At 51.6% G+C, this 16036-nt stretch overlaps 1 protein-coding gene across 1 annotated transcript in view; it reads left to right on the forward strand.

Annotated features, from left to right (window-relative positions):
* Positions 1-296: 296 nt before the first annotated feature.
* Hrh1 (histamine receptor H1) overlaps positions 297-16036 on the forward strand; it is an 86082-nt gene continuing 70342 nt past the window's right edge. Inside the window, exon 1 of the mRNA XM_052172638.1 lies at positions 297-352. The gene's annotated coding sequence lies outside the window, so the exon portion shown is untranslated. The remainder of the gene's footprint in view (positions 353-16036) is intronic.

Genomic DNA, 16036 nt, shown 5'->3' on the forward strand with positions numbered 1-16036 from the left:
AAACTGGTCCCTCGGTCCACCTGTGATTGAATTTGCAAAGCTCCTCCTTATCTGAGGTCTGGTCTGTGGCTCTGCGTGCCCCCGGGTGAACATGCGGTGGCAGTAGCAGAGGGTTGTCGCCAGGCTTCCGACTGGTCCTTGGCCTGTGGCCAATCTTAGGGCTCCGCCACGGATGCGGGGCGCGACAGTGGAAGAAGGGCGGGGGAGAGTGCCCTGGGGCTGGAGGTGGGCGGGCTCCTCAGCGGCTCCTCCCCCGCGCCCGCCTCCGCGTGCTCCTGCCACCCCCGCGGCTGCCGCCACCGCACCGAGCAGCCTGGCCACCACCGCCAAACTTTCCCCGGAGCTGGTGCGGGTGAGTCGGAGCGCAGCGCGGGCAGGGGCGGGAACCTGGTGGAGGGCGGCGGGCGAGGATGCGCTCAGGCCCAGCTCTGAGTTCCGCCCCCCACACCCCCGCAGGGCGGTGGGGACACCCCGCAGGTGGCAGCACGAGGTGGGCGCGCCGGATGTTCGGGCGGCTTGGGTAGGGTAGCGGGAGCTCTAGCTGCTACGCCCCTGCGCGCAAACACCTGTGGCTTCCCGGAGCTGGGGCCGGGCGCACCCATTAGAGTCGGCTTCCCTACTTCTGGACCAGGGGGGCACCTCAAAAGCTCCCCGAGCTTCCTCGGGGTTTGGCTTTGATGCTAACTGCGAACACAGACGCTCGGTGGAGGTGCGATCTCCGTGCCAAGCTCCGGACATCCACTATCTTTCAAATCCTTCTGAATCTCCAGGACCCAGGTACTGCTAGTATACCCACTTTGCAGAGGAGGAAACTGAGGCTTGGGGAGGGGAAGCTGCTTAGAGAAGTGCCTTGAGCCTGAATTGGATGAATCCAAGTTTCTTACCTAGGTGAACCCCAAACCAGGTGTCTGGGTCTGAGAAGCATCTGAAGCAGCGCTCCCTCCTTTCCTATCTGGTTGTTTCATCTTTTCCTGGCCGAACCAAAAGGCTTGATGCTGTGGTCAGGGTGTGTTCTGGTGGCAGAGATCCTTGAGGGCTGCCCATTCCGGGAGAGCGTTAGGGGAAACCAAATTCTGGAATTTTTGCTGGGTTGCTCTGAAAGTTAGAATCTTGAACCAGAGCACAACTGTTCTTGACAGAAGCCACCTTTGAGGCGCTTGCTAGCCTGGGAGATGGAGATAGAGGATTGCTCCAGGCAGGGTGGCTGTCCTCCGACAGGGGGCTCCCACCTCCAGATGGAATGAAGCTGAGGGAACTGGAAGTATCCCTCCAGAAGATTCCCCAGGCTGAGTGTTTAAAGAGCGCATTCCGTCATTGGGGGATGGGGGAGAGGGAGGGCAGGACCCGGAGCCCAGGGTGAAGGGTGTTACCGGAACAGGAAGGAGAGGGTAGGTGGAGATCCGATAGACAGGTAGGGTTTGAATGCCACACTCTCCGAGGCCACCATCAGTCCTTGGAGACAGAGAAAGAGCCCACCCGAGATGGTTATGGATTACCATAGTTTACACAGCAGCCACGCAGGGCACCATTATTGAGCATTAGGCGTACACTCAGAGAGGTTAAATAGATTGCCTAGAGTTGGCCAGCTGGTCTGTGCTGGAGTGGATTGAGTACCAATCTTGCCTGTATCTTAGACTATCAGTGAAACTCAAGTGGCAGATGGAACCTCAGGTCCTTCTGTGCTCTGGCTGGCAGCTGTGGCTGGCAGCGGTGGAGATAAACAATAGAGGGGTGCTAGGCAACAGGGTCCACAGCGCCCTGCTTCTGCCTCCAGTGGGTTTCTCTGGGTGGGTTGCTGCCGTTGAGTAACTTCTTACAAGAATCCCTGCCCCACCCATGTTGATACCCTGCTGCATCTCAGGACTTGCTGGGCCACCTAGCTGCCCCCAGAACATTGCTCCTGGTGGAGGGCAGGGTTTGTTTGACTTGACTGATGCTGTTTTGAAATATGTCAAAGACCTGCAAAGCTAGGAGGTAGATGGGTATTATCCATCTATGATTTCAGAGCTGTGCTGCCTGCCAGGGTCCTAGTGCATCCCCCCAACCCTGGGCAGTTGTGGCCTGCAAGGGGTCCCCAGCCCTGAGCTGAGGATTGTGGGGAGGCATTTGAATGTGAGCTCCTTTGGTGCCCTCTCTCCTTTCTATAGTCAAGGAGCACCTGGCAGAAACGCAGTGGCTTTTCCTCAGTACCAAGGGATGGCACAGAGGTTGAAGATACATTTCTGGGTCCAGTCACCATGTTGTGTCTTATGCGCCGTGACAAGTTTCTACACCTATTTCTGTTTCCCCATGTTTTGATTGGAGATGTTCATAGTTCCTTCGCCCTGGGGGGGGGGGGGGTATCAAGAGAATTAACCATGTTCGCATTGACACAGCGCTGCAAAGGTACCTTGTAATTCACCAAAGTACCATGGTAAGTGCAGCAGTTGTCACTGTGACACTGACAGACCCAGCGAGGCAAGCCTGCAAGCTCCTGGACACTGTGCACCCCTGGCTGCCTTGGTTTTGTTTTGTGATGCTGAGAATCCAACCGGGAGCCTTTTTTCATGCTAGACAAATACTCAATCACTGAGCTACATCTCCAGCCCCAAGCCTCCTGACTTTCTCAGCTGTAAAATGGGGCTGATCTAGTTAGCTGTTGTATATGGCAAAAGTCTCCTTGCAGCCTCCAATTGTAACAGGTAGAGGACTCCTCAGCCAGCCAGCCCTGCGCCAGGGCCCAGGGAAGCTCCAGACATTGCCGCCAGGCTCACTGACACCCAGACCTGGCTCCTTCCCCCGGCAGGCTCAACGTTGTGCTATTGTGTGTTATGCGTCCTGGGAAGTTTTCAAACACATATTTTCTAAACGGAAGTGGTCAGGCTAGGGTGGACTTGGGGAGTCTTGGGTTGGAGGGCAGAGAAGCTGTTTCCTGTCTCTCAACCTGGATTTGAACTGTGTGGTCATTGTTTGGGTTCCCTGAGGAGAGGCAAGGGTCTCTTGACAATCACGGGGTTAAAGGGCATATGTGAGGTCTGTTGGGCTATTTCATAAGATCTGTCTGCATCTGTCCCAACAGAGGACACTAGCTAGCCACTGCCTCTGAGAGAGTACAGCTGGCTGTGGGGGTGCCACACGCCTTCTGAGCAAGGAGAGTGCGTTTAGGGTTCTGCAGGTTCTCTCTCCCAGAGAAGCACACTCAAGGTTGAAACTTATTTCCACCCCAAGAGCTGAATAACCGTGGACTCCAGTATCCTCATCTGTGAAATGGCCATGAATCATCCATACCGGTATCTGTTTCTCAAGATTAACTCAGATAGATAGGCAAAGAAAGGAAGAAGGGGAGGTGGCTGAGTATATAAATGGCAAAGAATTACATGCAATTGTAAATAATTCTCATTAGCATTCAGGCCGGGCATTAGCTGTAATTGCTCCTGATCCAAGATGCTTTATCTGAAAGCCATACCTGGCAGAGGATCATTCAAGCCTCTGTCACCCGCTGCCCTCTCTTTCACAGTGATGCGGAGCATCGCGGAGTCTCGGGATGTAATTATAACAAAGCTTCTGTATCTTACTTATAAGTGACTCACTTCTGCCATTAATGGTGGCAGAGGACTCGGCCACTCACACTTAGGGAACAATGCTGCTGATGCTGCTCGGGTGGTGGGGGTGGGGTGCCCTGCCTCTTTTGTGCATTCATCAACCCCTTGGTAATTCTCCGATGACCCTGCAGGAGAATCACATGGACTGAAGCTAACAGCCCTCACTTGCTTGCACGGCAAGGAGCCCTTACGCCTCGTTTCGGCTAGAAGAATGTGTGTTAGCAACCACTGTATCTAAAGAGGACGGAGTCAGAGAGGAGGGTGAAGGCAGCTCCCGGGATGAGTTGAGCGTGTGGCCAGTGGTGTCCACTGAAGTTGAGTTTGGATTTGGGGTCTGCCAGTTTGTCTGTGAGGTTTGGATGGGTTCTCAACTAGAGGATGACTCTGGTAGAGCAGGGACTGCACCTGCCTTACGAAAGGCACTCATGGATGCCCAGTGCAGAACTGAGCCTTGGCCTTTTCTTCTCTAGAATGAAGCCAGATAGCACACACATTCCCTAGGGTTTGCTGTGAGAACTAACTGATGAAATGTTGTGGCCAGAGTAAAGGACTCAGTGATGCCTTGGGCGACAGAGACAGACAGAGGAAGGATACTGTTGTCGAATCTAGGAAATAGAATGTTATCCTCTTACCCACAGTCTACAAAGAGCAATAGCACAAGCCAGAAGAATGACCTGTATTTAGGCAGCACTCTACAAGAGTGTTTTAGTATTCATTTCCTCCTACCACTGAGGCTGAAACCCGTTCTTACTTTCAGGGGAAGAAACTGAGATTTAAAAGGATTGATGGAATAGTGTGGATGCGTGTAGCTATTTCTACAAGCAAGATAAATGCACAACAGAGTCTAAAAGCAGTATGAGGTGGAACCTCAGGTCCTTCTGTGCTGTGGCTGGACAAACAATAGAGGGGCTCTAGGCAACAGGGTCCACAGCGCCCTGCTTCTGCCTCAGATGGGTCTCTTTGGGTGGGTTGCTGTGGTTGAGTAGCTGCTGCCGTTGAGTAGCTTCGTACCGGAATTCTTACCGGAATCCTTGCTCACCTGATGTAGATACCCGGCTGTGAGTCAGGGCTTTCTAGACCTTCCATCCAAGGCTACCTAGCTCCCTGCCCTGGCCCCCATTACTGCCCCTGGTGGAAGAAGATACAGTTACTCTGATTTCCAAGTCCCATGTTAGTGTCATGCTCTCTGTTCCCCTCTAGAGGGTGGAATGTGTAGTGTTTAGTCTTTCATGAACATTGTATCTCTTTTCACTGTAGGGTTTCTGTTAGAGCTCTGTTCACCGTTCTAAGAGAATGAATTTTTAATATATCCCCTCTGTCTCTGTGTCTCTGTGTATCTCTGTCTCTTTGTCTCTGTCTGTCTGTCTGTCTCTCTGTCTCTCTCTCTCTGTCTCTCCCTACCTCCCTCTCTCCCTCTCTCCCTCCCCTTCTCTTTTTTTTGGGGGGGGGGGTTGTTTTGTTTTTGTTTTTGAGACAGGGTTTCTCTATGTAGCTCTGCCTGTAACTCACTCTGTAGACCAGACTGGCCTCAACTCAGCAATTCACTTGCCTCTGCCTCCTGAGTACCGGGATTAAAGGCATATGTCGCCACCAGCCAGGCTCTTAATTTTCTCGTGATGGTTCAATACATCTTTTGTTAGACATATTCCCAGGTACTTGATAGCTTGAGGCTGTTGTATCTGTTAGGCAGTTATATCTTTTAAATTAAAGTTCTGTTAGTTTGTTGTTAGGGAAGCACATTTGCATTTTGCAAAATTGATTTTGTACCAGAAATATTGGCTAACCCTCTTACTAATTAAACACTGCCCTAGTAGATTCGTTAGAAAGCACGATGTATACAATGATAGAGATACAATGAGCAACTCCATCCCTTTCTAATTCTTGTTCATCCTAAGACCTCAGTATGATGAATTAAAGAGTCCTGTGGGCACTGAGCCTTTTGCCAGGCCTGTGTAGGAGCTGGTCTAATTTTCAGGTTTGACTCTAGATTTGTGGTAAATCACTGTCAGGTTGAAGAAGTCCCTTATGTCTTTCCCACTGTCTTTCTGGGGTTTTCTTTACTTCTTAGCCATAAATGGAAGTAGACTTTTCCAGATGCTTTTCCTATACCAGCCTGCATGACCAGGCGATCTTTTTCCCCATCATTTTAACTTGATAAATGACCTTGATTTTTGCTCCTTTGGCATAAACCTACCTCTCATCATCCTGTGGCATCTCAGCAGCCGATCTTTTTACCGTAGGCTTGTAATGCATGTTCATGAGTGAAATTCCTGGTGATTTACATATTCAGGCTTATTTATCAGACTTTGGATGCTTTAACCTCCTTCTGTGCTGGAAGCGGTTGCTGGAACAGGGCGCTGTTCTTCCTCGGGTGTTTCCTGGGGGTCACCAGTGAGGCCACACTGGGTGGACACACATGTGGAGGGTGAGGAAGAAAGCCGGTTCAGCCAAATCCCAGAGGAACGTTCCAGCACTGAGAGGCTCCGACTGCCTGGTGCAGAAACGTACAGAGGCTGCCAACCATCCGTCCTGAGTGGCATGGGGTGAGCCCAGTCATTCACACGGTATGAGGTGTCTGCCCACCCGGGACCCTCAGGGGGAGGAGTCTCAGCCAGGAGAGAAACTGGATGCTTGTGGGCTGCAGTTGAGTCACCTCCTGAGCTGGCTCCTGCTGCTGTGGCTCACGATTCATCATTCCCTAGGGTGGCCAGAGACTGAGGTTCTTGACTCCCCCCTCATCCTCCCCCATCCCCCCCCCATCGGTCCTCTTCCAGCTGGTGGCAGGGGGCTTTCCTCCCAGCATGCTAGTTTTTGCAGGACCTAATGCCTTTGACCTAATACTTTGTCTCTTCCTGACGTCATTCCCACCTCCTCCCCCACTCTTCTGGGTAGATCTGGGCTGAGGTTCTCAGATAGAATCTTTCCTTGGTCCTCTTTGCTGGATGTGCCAGGCCCTGTACTGATTTGGATGGTCTTTCTTAGTCACTATAACAACGCTGTGGGTGGTCACTACCTACCTGTTCCAGATGAGGAAAAGTCAGGGTGCTATTTGATTATCTTCATTGGTTTTGTGTTTCACAGCAGAACAATTTGCTTCTTGCCAACAGTTTCCCTAAGGCTCCCTCTTCTGTCTTCAGAATCTTCCTTCCTCCCTTATCTTTCTTCCCTTTCTTGCTTCCTGTATCAGAACTGGATGGCTTTGTGGAGGCACAGCGACAAGTGGAATGCCATGCAGCTGTAGGAACATCAGCAGCATGAGTCACAACTGACACCGGCTGCAGGCTCCTGCCTGGGCTGTGGTGTTCTGCTTTGCCCCACAGCAGAGGCAGGAAACGAGGTGGCTTCAAAGAGCTTGACCAAGGAACTGTTGCTTCGGGCATCAGGGTGAGGGGGTGTGCATGTGTGTGTGTGTGTGTTCTACCTGTAAGCCTAGAGGGTAAGAGAAGGGTATGGTTTTTCAAAGAGAGCACAGCTCAGCACCTGAACGTGCAGCCTCCCTCAGTGACCCTTAGCACAAGGTAGAGAAGGAGTCAGGCAAGAAACACTCATTCTCTTCCCAGCAAGCCTGGTGGCCATTGCTGGCTGGGAACAGGCAGACAGGTGGACTAGCAGACAGCAAGAGGCCTTCTGAGGTCTGTGTAGGTACCGAGGACGTACAGAGGAGTGGGGATTGAGCCGCAGATTTGAGGGCTATTTGTATAGTGTGTATTTTATAGCTATACCAAATGCCTTCCCAGGTGCATTTTATAGCTACCGAATGTATTTTAAGCTCCCAGATGCCCGCCTTCCTGGGCAATTTCCAGGTAGTTTCTTGATTTAGCTTGGCTTCTTTCATTTGCTCACTGGCTTCTCTCTGATCTTGAAGAGGTTCACAGATCCTCAATAAGGAACCGCACACGGGTGTCCCTTGCACAGAGTCATGGCTGGGCCACACATATGACCTCAGGGCTTTGAATGAGACTTGTCCCTGAGGGTCTCGTTCACTGTGGTTTTTGCAGTCCCAGGGACCTCTCTCTGTGTTCTCTGGGTGACTTGGCTCCAGGCTCCCTGGAGGGCTGCAGACAGCCTGGCCCTTTCCAGCGTTTCCCAAGGCTCCCTGTATGAATCTAGGGGAAGGATGATCTTGCATTTAAATCAGGCCATTCCTGTTTCTCCCTGAGAACAGGCATATTTGAAGCAGAAAGGGCCAGAGAGACTGTCACATACACAGATTTGACTGTACAGTGCCACTTGCCAATCCAGCCAGGGCTAGGGACACAGGGCTCTGTGTTGGACCCACCACCTTCCAGACTGTGTCCTGATCAAATGCCCTGACTTATCTGTAACTTAATGGCCTCCCTGTGTGGTTAGCTATGTGACTGTACAGTCTCGTGCCATATAATGATATTATGGGCAAAGCTGGATTAAAGGTAGGTCTGTATCTCCTAAGATTACCGTGAGGCAGAACAGACATTGTCATCACAGGAGGTGTGTTATAAGGCCTTTCAGCAGGACACATGTGATGGCAGAATGCAAGGCCTCAGTTAACATACGTGCTTATGCCTTATGTTTTAGCAAACATGGTTAAAAGGTAAACTAATGATAATGACAATCAAGGCAAGGCCTGTGAGAGCAGCCGCGGGAGGCGGGAGAATCAGGAGTGCATGCTCATTGCTGGCTACAGAGCGGGTGTGAGGCTAGCCTGGGAGACATGAGGCTCTGCCTCAAAAACAACACACACACACACCCCACACCACACACACATACACAGAAACAACCAGCAACTTCCACTAACACATACACACCCAACAACCTCAATAACACATACAAATACACACACACAAACCAACAATCTCCACTAACACACACACACACCAACCTCCACTAACACACCCCCACACACACACTCACGCACATGCACACACAGCTAGTAAAGTGGTTCAGTGGGTAAGAGTGTTAGTTGGGTTCAGTCCCCAGCAGCCACATGGTGGCTCACCACCACCGGAGCCCCAGTTCAGTGGGGTCTCATGCTCTCCAGTCCCATGGTCACTAGGCAAGCACATGGTGCATAGACTCCATTCATGCACGCCCATGCACACACAATAGACACTTTTTAAGTATTATAACCATTTTTCCAGAGGCTTCATGTACACTGTCCCTGAAGTCTCTGGCAGTGAACAGAACTTTCCCTAGGTTTTACGGTCGATAAATCCCACAGTAGTCCCTGCCCTGTAGGATCTACCCCACCGTAAGAGTAACAGCGGGTGGGCCAGTTTTCACTTATTTCATATATTTTGACTGCATCTTTTCTATATCTGGAATATTTATTTATTTATTTATTTATTTATTTAGTTAGTTAGTTAGTTAGTTTTTCCCTTAAAAAACTCTTTTATGTGTTTTGAGAATTTGCTTGCATGTCCATGCATGACTCCCATGTGTGCAGTCCTAGAGGAGACCAGAGAGGTCATCAGAGCCCCAGGGGCTGGAGTTGCCAATGGTTCTAAGCTGCCCTGTGAGCCCTGGGAACTGAAGCCAGGTGCCTGAAGAGCAGCCAGTGCTCTAACTGCTGAGCCATCCCTCCAGCTTCTGTTTATGATATATTTATTATAAACAAAACAAAACAAAACAAAAGTGCCGGGTGGTGGTGGTGCACACCTTTAATCCCAGCACTTGGGAGGCAGAGGCAGGCGGATTTCTGAGTTCGAGGCCAGCCTGGTCTACAGAGTGAGTTCCAGGACAGCCAGGGCTATACAGAGAAACCCTGTCTCGAAAAAACAACAACAAAAAACAAAAACAAAAAGACAAGAGCCTCACTCTGTAGCCCAGGATGATCTTTCTGTGTAGCTCAGGATGGCCACCTGTTAGGTTAGACATGTCCAGATGTCTGAATACTTACTGTGTGTCACTGCCACCTGTGGTATGTGGTGCTCTCACAGACTGTGCTGACTTGCAGCTGGGGGCAATGGTTCGTGCTATACAGCCTAGGTGTGAGGCAGCCTCTGCCAGTCTGGTGTGTTTGTGTGGCAATGGAATGGCACGTGTCTCATAATGAATCGTGTCACATCCCTGTCCCTCGGTGACGCCTGACAATTTACTGCCAGTGTCGTTTATGAGTATTAAATGAGTCATGAAGCTTGAGAGAATTAATATTTGAAAAGCATCTACAACAGGGGCATAGTGTATTAAATAAGTTGATTAATAAACAGCTGCCTGGAACATCTCCTCCCCCCAGGAAGTCAGCTATCGTTTTTTGTCTGGTTGTCGATGTGCAGTGGTATGGCCCTGTCCCTGACCATCAGGGCCCGTATGGCCCTTTCTGAATGGCATTACTGTTTTCTGAGGAGAAGCAGCTCAAGGGCTATAAGCTGCTGGGGGAGCGCCACCGGCTGCTTTGGTAAGGCATGGTACAGCCTAGGGGCAGGTGGGTTTGGTGGTCATCACTGGGACTTCTGAGCCTTATCCTGGACCTGTTTGGCTGCATGCTTGTCTGTACATACTGGTGCACACAGAGACCAGACCAAGAGCATCGAATCCCGAGAGCATCGAATCCCCTAGAACGGAATGACTGACTTATATTTGGGCGCTGGAAATCCTCTGGAACAACAGCGAGTGCCCTTAACCACAGAGGCTCTCTTCAGGCTTTTGGGCTCCAATCTTTGGCTTCAAGGAAGCATTTTAATCTCCCCGGCCTCAGTTTCCTCATCTGGAAAAGGGACAAAATGGTGATACTCATCTTATACCATTATTGAGAGCCCAGTGTCTCAGACCCTGCACCTTCCCATCTCTGGGTTCCCAACTGTCTCCTCCTCAGGAAGGACTGACTGTCTTGCTCCACCCCGTGATCTGAGCAGTCTCTCTTTGGTTGTCTGCACAGCTCCCAGCAACCTATAGGATAGGAACAGTATTTGCTAGCATCCCTTCACCTGCAGTGACTTTGTTAACAGCTGGCACCTAGTAGGTGCACAATAAAAACCTACCAAATGCAAGCCCACCACAGTGTCTCTGCTTAATGCGGGGCTGGCTAGCGTAGGGCCACTCAGACTGTGGAGCTGAATGGCCCAGGAAACCCTGGCCAGGGACAGGCACTCTTCACTATCGGTTCAGGAGCTCAATAAATATTTGTCGGTAATTTATCGATTGATTCTCACAGCACCCGGCACAGGGCTTGACTGAGGCCTTCCATTAGTAAGTCAGGAACAGGAGATGGATGGTGTTCCCTCCTTCGCCTCTCCTGTCGGGGGCTGGGGGAATAGGAGGCATCGCCCAGCTTCAGCTCTGTCCAACTGGAGGAAGATAAAAGACAAGGCAGCTGGAGAACAGAGTGGCACTGTGATTGCCAATCAGCAGGGCCAAGAGTGAGAGGGGCTGGAAGACAGAGCTGGCCGGGTTCCTGCCCAGGTGCAGCCGTGCTGGGCACAGGCCAGGCAGCCCCTCCTTCCTGGGGGGGGGGGGAGAGCCTGGCAACCTATGCACTGCCCACCGGGCTAGCTCTGGCTGAGTCTGTTTGCATATCTCCTTTTAGATCCGTGTGAGTGTGAGCGTGTGCCTGTGTGTGCAGTTGTGTGGAAGGTAAGTGGTAGAAATGACGGGCTCAGCTAGGGTGGGGAGGCATGCCAGCCCACGGCGTTGGGTGCTGGCTAATTACCTGTGTGAGCAGAGGACTGAAGAAATGGGGTCACTGGCCTTTGGGGGGGCTCCCATTCCACGGACAGGCAAGGAGCTGAGCACTTCCCTTCCTTAGGTCATCCTGTTTGCCCGGCTACTTGGGGAGGTGAGCGTTCAAGCACCCACTGAGGCTGGAGGTGGTGGCTGACACACCAGAGGCATGGGCAGACATGGGAAAACTGCTGTGGAGAACCGGGCAAGGGGAAACAACTATGGAGAGAAGGAGGCAGGGCAGGCTGTTAGGAGTCAGTGAATGAACACTGGGCAGGTGGCACGCTGGGGCAAGGGCAGGGGCAAGCGGCCATTGTTGGGGTGGGCTGAAGCTGTGTTCTTGGCTAAGCTCACTGCGTTTGTCTTTTTCTTCATTGGCGGACTCAGGGCAGGGAGAGTCGGTTTTACCCTGAGGGTAAACTAGACACAGCCTCATAGGTGGGGCTTCTGCAACGGATTAGGAATTCTGCAGGCATGGTGTTGCTTGCCCACTTAGAGGAGCTGGGAATGGCGCTCTCTCTGCTGCAGCAGCTGCATGGAGCATGCTTAGTGAGTACAGTCTGCAGGGCTGCAGTGGGGTCTGGACAGACGGGCCGGGGCCCGTAAGAGGTCTGGTAGACATCCTGACACATCCTTTCTGTACGTTAGTTTCCATAGATGACAGGTAGCTGCATCCCACTGATTGCCAAGCCCGTTCCCAGCATTCTCTCTGGTCCTTCCTCAGCCTAGACCTCCACATCCCTTCACTGGACCCTCATGTCTTCCCTGGTGCCTCCCAAAGCCCATCGTTACCACCGGAGATTGTTCCAGGGTAGAGTCTGATCATGTCACCTCCTGTTCCAAACCCAGTGATGACATCTAGTGCCCTTACAAGGAATGAGCCCTAGGCTGAAAACCAAGAAAGATGACTCGGATGAATGCACTGGCAGGTGATAAGTGTCAATGGCAGAATCACACGGACAGCATGCACAGTGTCCCCGTTACTCTTTTGTCAACTTGACACAAACCAGGGTCACCCAGGAAGAGGGAATGGCAATTGAGAAAATGCCTCCACCAGTTTGTCTGTAAGCAAGTCTGTAGGGCGTGTTCTTAATTGCTGATTGATGTGGGAGGGCCCTGGTCCTGGGTGTTTAAGAAAGCATCGAGCTATGGGGAGCAAGCCAGTAAACAATTTGTTATGGCTTCTGCTTCCGTTCCTAACTCTAGATTCCTAACTTTCAGTTCTTGCCCGGGGTTCCCTCAGTGCAGGACTACAAGCTGTAAGCAGAAATAAATCCTTTTCTCCTCACCAAGTAGCTTAGGGTGGTAGTGTTTTATCACAGCATAGAAACCTAACTAGCACAGAAATGAAATAGCATAGTGCCCCGGACACAGCGTGGCTCGCAGGCCCACGCTGACCAGGCAGCTTGGTACCTGTGCACAGAAGAAAGTAACCTGACTCTGCTCAGCCTCCTGACCCGTGGAACCAGAAAGTCTACACCCCAGGGCGCTGCATGTGTGGCAGGTGCTCTGCCTCTACACTGCCAGCCTGTGCTGGGGACGAGTTGCAGCTGAGGCTCACGAAGGTTGAATAGGAGTTGGAGGCTGTTTGTGGGTATCAGGAAATTCTGTGCCCCGGGGACGCTGTACAACTGTGGCCGCTATCCTGATGGGAGACGAGGTGGACAACTAAGAGGGACACAGGGAGGGGGCAAGGCTAAGGGAGAGTCAGAGAGTGAGTGACTCACTCAGCAGCACACAGCTTGGACTGGGATCCTCTGACTCCCTTCTACTGTGTCACAAAGTCACTTGGACTGTGATGCCACCTTCCTGATACAGGCCTAGGAATGGCCACATGTAACCGGTTCCTGCAGATCTTCATGTGGAAAGTCGGGCTGCTTTCCCCCATTTAACCCTCTCCTAACAATGAAGCGTGGGTGTTTGCAGGAGCTGTGTGTGTACCCAATGCCCAGAGACCCCAGGCTGGGCACATGGTTTTGGGGAACCTGATGTTGGTTGTTCCCTGCATGCAGGAAAAGCCTGCATAGACAAGACAGCCAAATACTGAGCCCTGGATCAAAGTGCAGCTTTGGGGAGAGTCACAGACCCAGACAACAGGTTCAGGACTGACACCGGGCTAGCATGCTCCACTGGTGTCAAGAGCTAAGGGTGACCTCAGTGGCTGGTCCCATGCTTCTCAGAGGAGAAATCCCTGCAGGCGTGAGCTTTCCTGTGCTGAGTGTGCCCTGCCCCTTTTTATCTCAGATGCAGAGCTGCGAGTGTCGGATTCTGAATGCCACTCTGAGAACACTTGTTTTCAAGTTGAGCATCTCCACATCTGTGCTTCCTGGGGAAATTGCCCTCATCAGGCCCGCCAACATCACCTGACCCAAGCGGGGTGGTAATGGTGTGTGCTGAGCCTCTGCTGGGAGTTGGGCAGGATGCTGTGCATTTGAATGCCGCCTCATCCACCCTCTGAGCTGCCCTGGGAGGTTGGGATTGCTGTTCTCTGCATCTTTGCGATGAACTGGGAGCCGGAAGAGTTGCATCATCAGTTTGTGTCACCTCAAGGCCCCTGCCCGTGCTGCTGTTAGGAGCCATAGAACCTTTGGGAGTTGAGGCCTAAGAAGAGGAAGTTAGGCCATCAGGGAACCTGTCCTTGAAGGGACAGTGGGACCCAAAGCCCCTTCCCCCCCCTTCCCCCAAATCCCGGTTCCTTGCAGCTACAAGGTGAGCAGACAGTGACCCTGAAGTAACAGTATATGCTGCTGTCATGGCATACGGTGTTAACTCAGGCCCCAAGCAGCAAGGCCAAGTGACCATGGACTAAAACCTCTGTGAACCAAAATATTTCTTATTCCCTTTAAGTTGATTGTCTCTGCTATTTTGTCGCAGTACTGGAAAGCTCACTAGCACAGAGAGGAACCTCTCCAGGGCATAGCATCTGTTGGGGACAGCTCTCCAGGGCATAGCATCTGTTGGGGGCAGCACTAACTCTGAAGCCCAGGTCTCCTGACCTCTAAGGTCACTCTTGTGCTTTCTTTCCCAGGGGTGCTAAGTAGAATTTGGAATTCAAAGCACAGGCTCTATTAAGACTGGCCCGTCCCTGTTCACTTGCTTGCTTGGTCTACACTGGACAGCCAGCTCTCCCCTGCGCATGGCTGAGCTCCGGCCTTAGCTCCATGTCTCTGTTGCCTGCATGGCTTCCCACCCTCTCAACCCGCTCATCCCATGTTCCCACCTGGGTGAGAATTTAAAAATATTTTATTATGATAAAATTTGTATAAAATAGGTGAATGTTGTAAAATGGTCCGTACCTGCACGTCAGTGGTCAGGAGGAGGATCCTGAGTTTGTGGATGACCTCTGTCTGGTAGAGTAACAAGATGACCCTCCTCCACTCAAAAATGGTAAATGTTATGAGGGTATGATTTATATCTCACCAAAGCTGCTTAAAAACCAACCACAGATGACGTCTCCTGTCTGGTGTCCCTTGCCATGGCCTTGGCAGGCAGGCTGGTTCTCCCTGCTGGGGTTGGGAATAGTCACAGTCATGTGAGGGCTAGTTGCCCAGATACGGGGACAAGAGCAAGACCAAACAGTGTTATCACACATGGCATATTCTGTGAGGAGCTAAGGGTCCATTTATGTCCATGCAGCTCCTCAAGACCTGTTGTCCCAATGTCCTTCTGCAGCAAGACATTGTTTTCCAGAACCAGTGCAGGGATAGTGAGATGATCATTGGCTGCCCAGTCCTCTGCTCCTGGTGTGTCTTTACATCACTCTCTTTTTGTTGAGTGTCTGTTCTGCCTGTGTATGCACTCCTGTGCTGGTGTCTGTTCTGCCTGTGTGTGCACTCCTGTGTCTGTTCTGCCTGTGTGTGTACTCCTGTGCTGTTGTCTGTTCTGCCTGTGTATGCACTCCTGTGCTGGTGTCTGTTCTGCCTGTGTGTGCACTCCTGTGTCTGTTCTGCCTGTGTGTGCACTCCTGTGTCTGTTCTGCCTGTGTGTGCACTCCTGTGTCTGTTCTACCTGTGTGTGCACTTCTGTGTCTGTTCTGCCTGTGTATGCACTCCTGTGCTGGTGTCTGTTCTGCCTGTGTGTGCACTCCTGTGTCTGTTCTGCCTGTGTGTGCACTCCTGTGTCTGTTCTGCCTGTGTGTGCACTCCTGTGCTGGCTCCTGGGCTTCCTGCCAGAGATGGGAAGGCTCTATGCAGGCCAGATTCTAACCTACTGTCATTGCCACGCTGTGACTTCTCTTGTCTCATAGTTCCTGTTGTCCCCTCAATTCTATAGGCCTGCCTACTCCTTTCTCTTATGAGTTCTTGCTGTCCTGTGTCCTCTCCTCTGCTGACCCATGGCACTTTTCATCTTGGACAGCTGCTGGCTGTGATGTCTCTTGTCCATGGTCCGTGGCCCTGCGACTCTGCAGCCTCACTGCGTTGTATCCTTGCTCTGTTTTCTTTTCCACCTGCTTAGTTTTGTTAGCCAGGAGCCACTTGGACACAGTTTACCCAACCACACCACATAGAGCCAATGGGTAATTGGCTGTGACTGGCCCTGTTCCCAGTGACCAGAGGAGCCTTGTGACCCATGGAACTTTATTCATTCAACAGATTTCAGCAGGAAGGACTGTTTCACCGGTTCAGTGTTGGGGACCTAAGTCCTGGTTGATAAGGTACAAGATTACAAGATGGACTAGACAAGAAGTCCTGCCCGCCCAGAACTTTGCTTGTGTGTGTGTGTGTGTGTGTGTGTGTGTGTGTGTGTGTGTGTGTATGTATGTGCGCGCACAGGAGTGGTGAGAAAGAGGCCCTTGGTTACTGTACAGTATGGTACCTTGA

This window comes from Apodemus sylvaticus, chromosome 2, assembly GCF_947179515.1.
Source record: "Apodemus sylvaticus chromosome 2, mApoSyl1.1, whole genome shotgun sequence".
NCBI lineage: Eukaryota > Metazoa > Chordata > Mammalia > Rodentia > Muridae > Apodemus > Apodemus sylvaticus.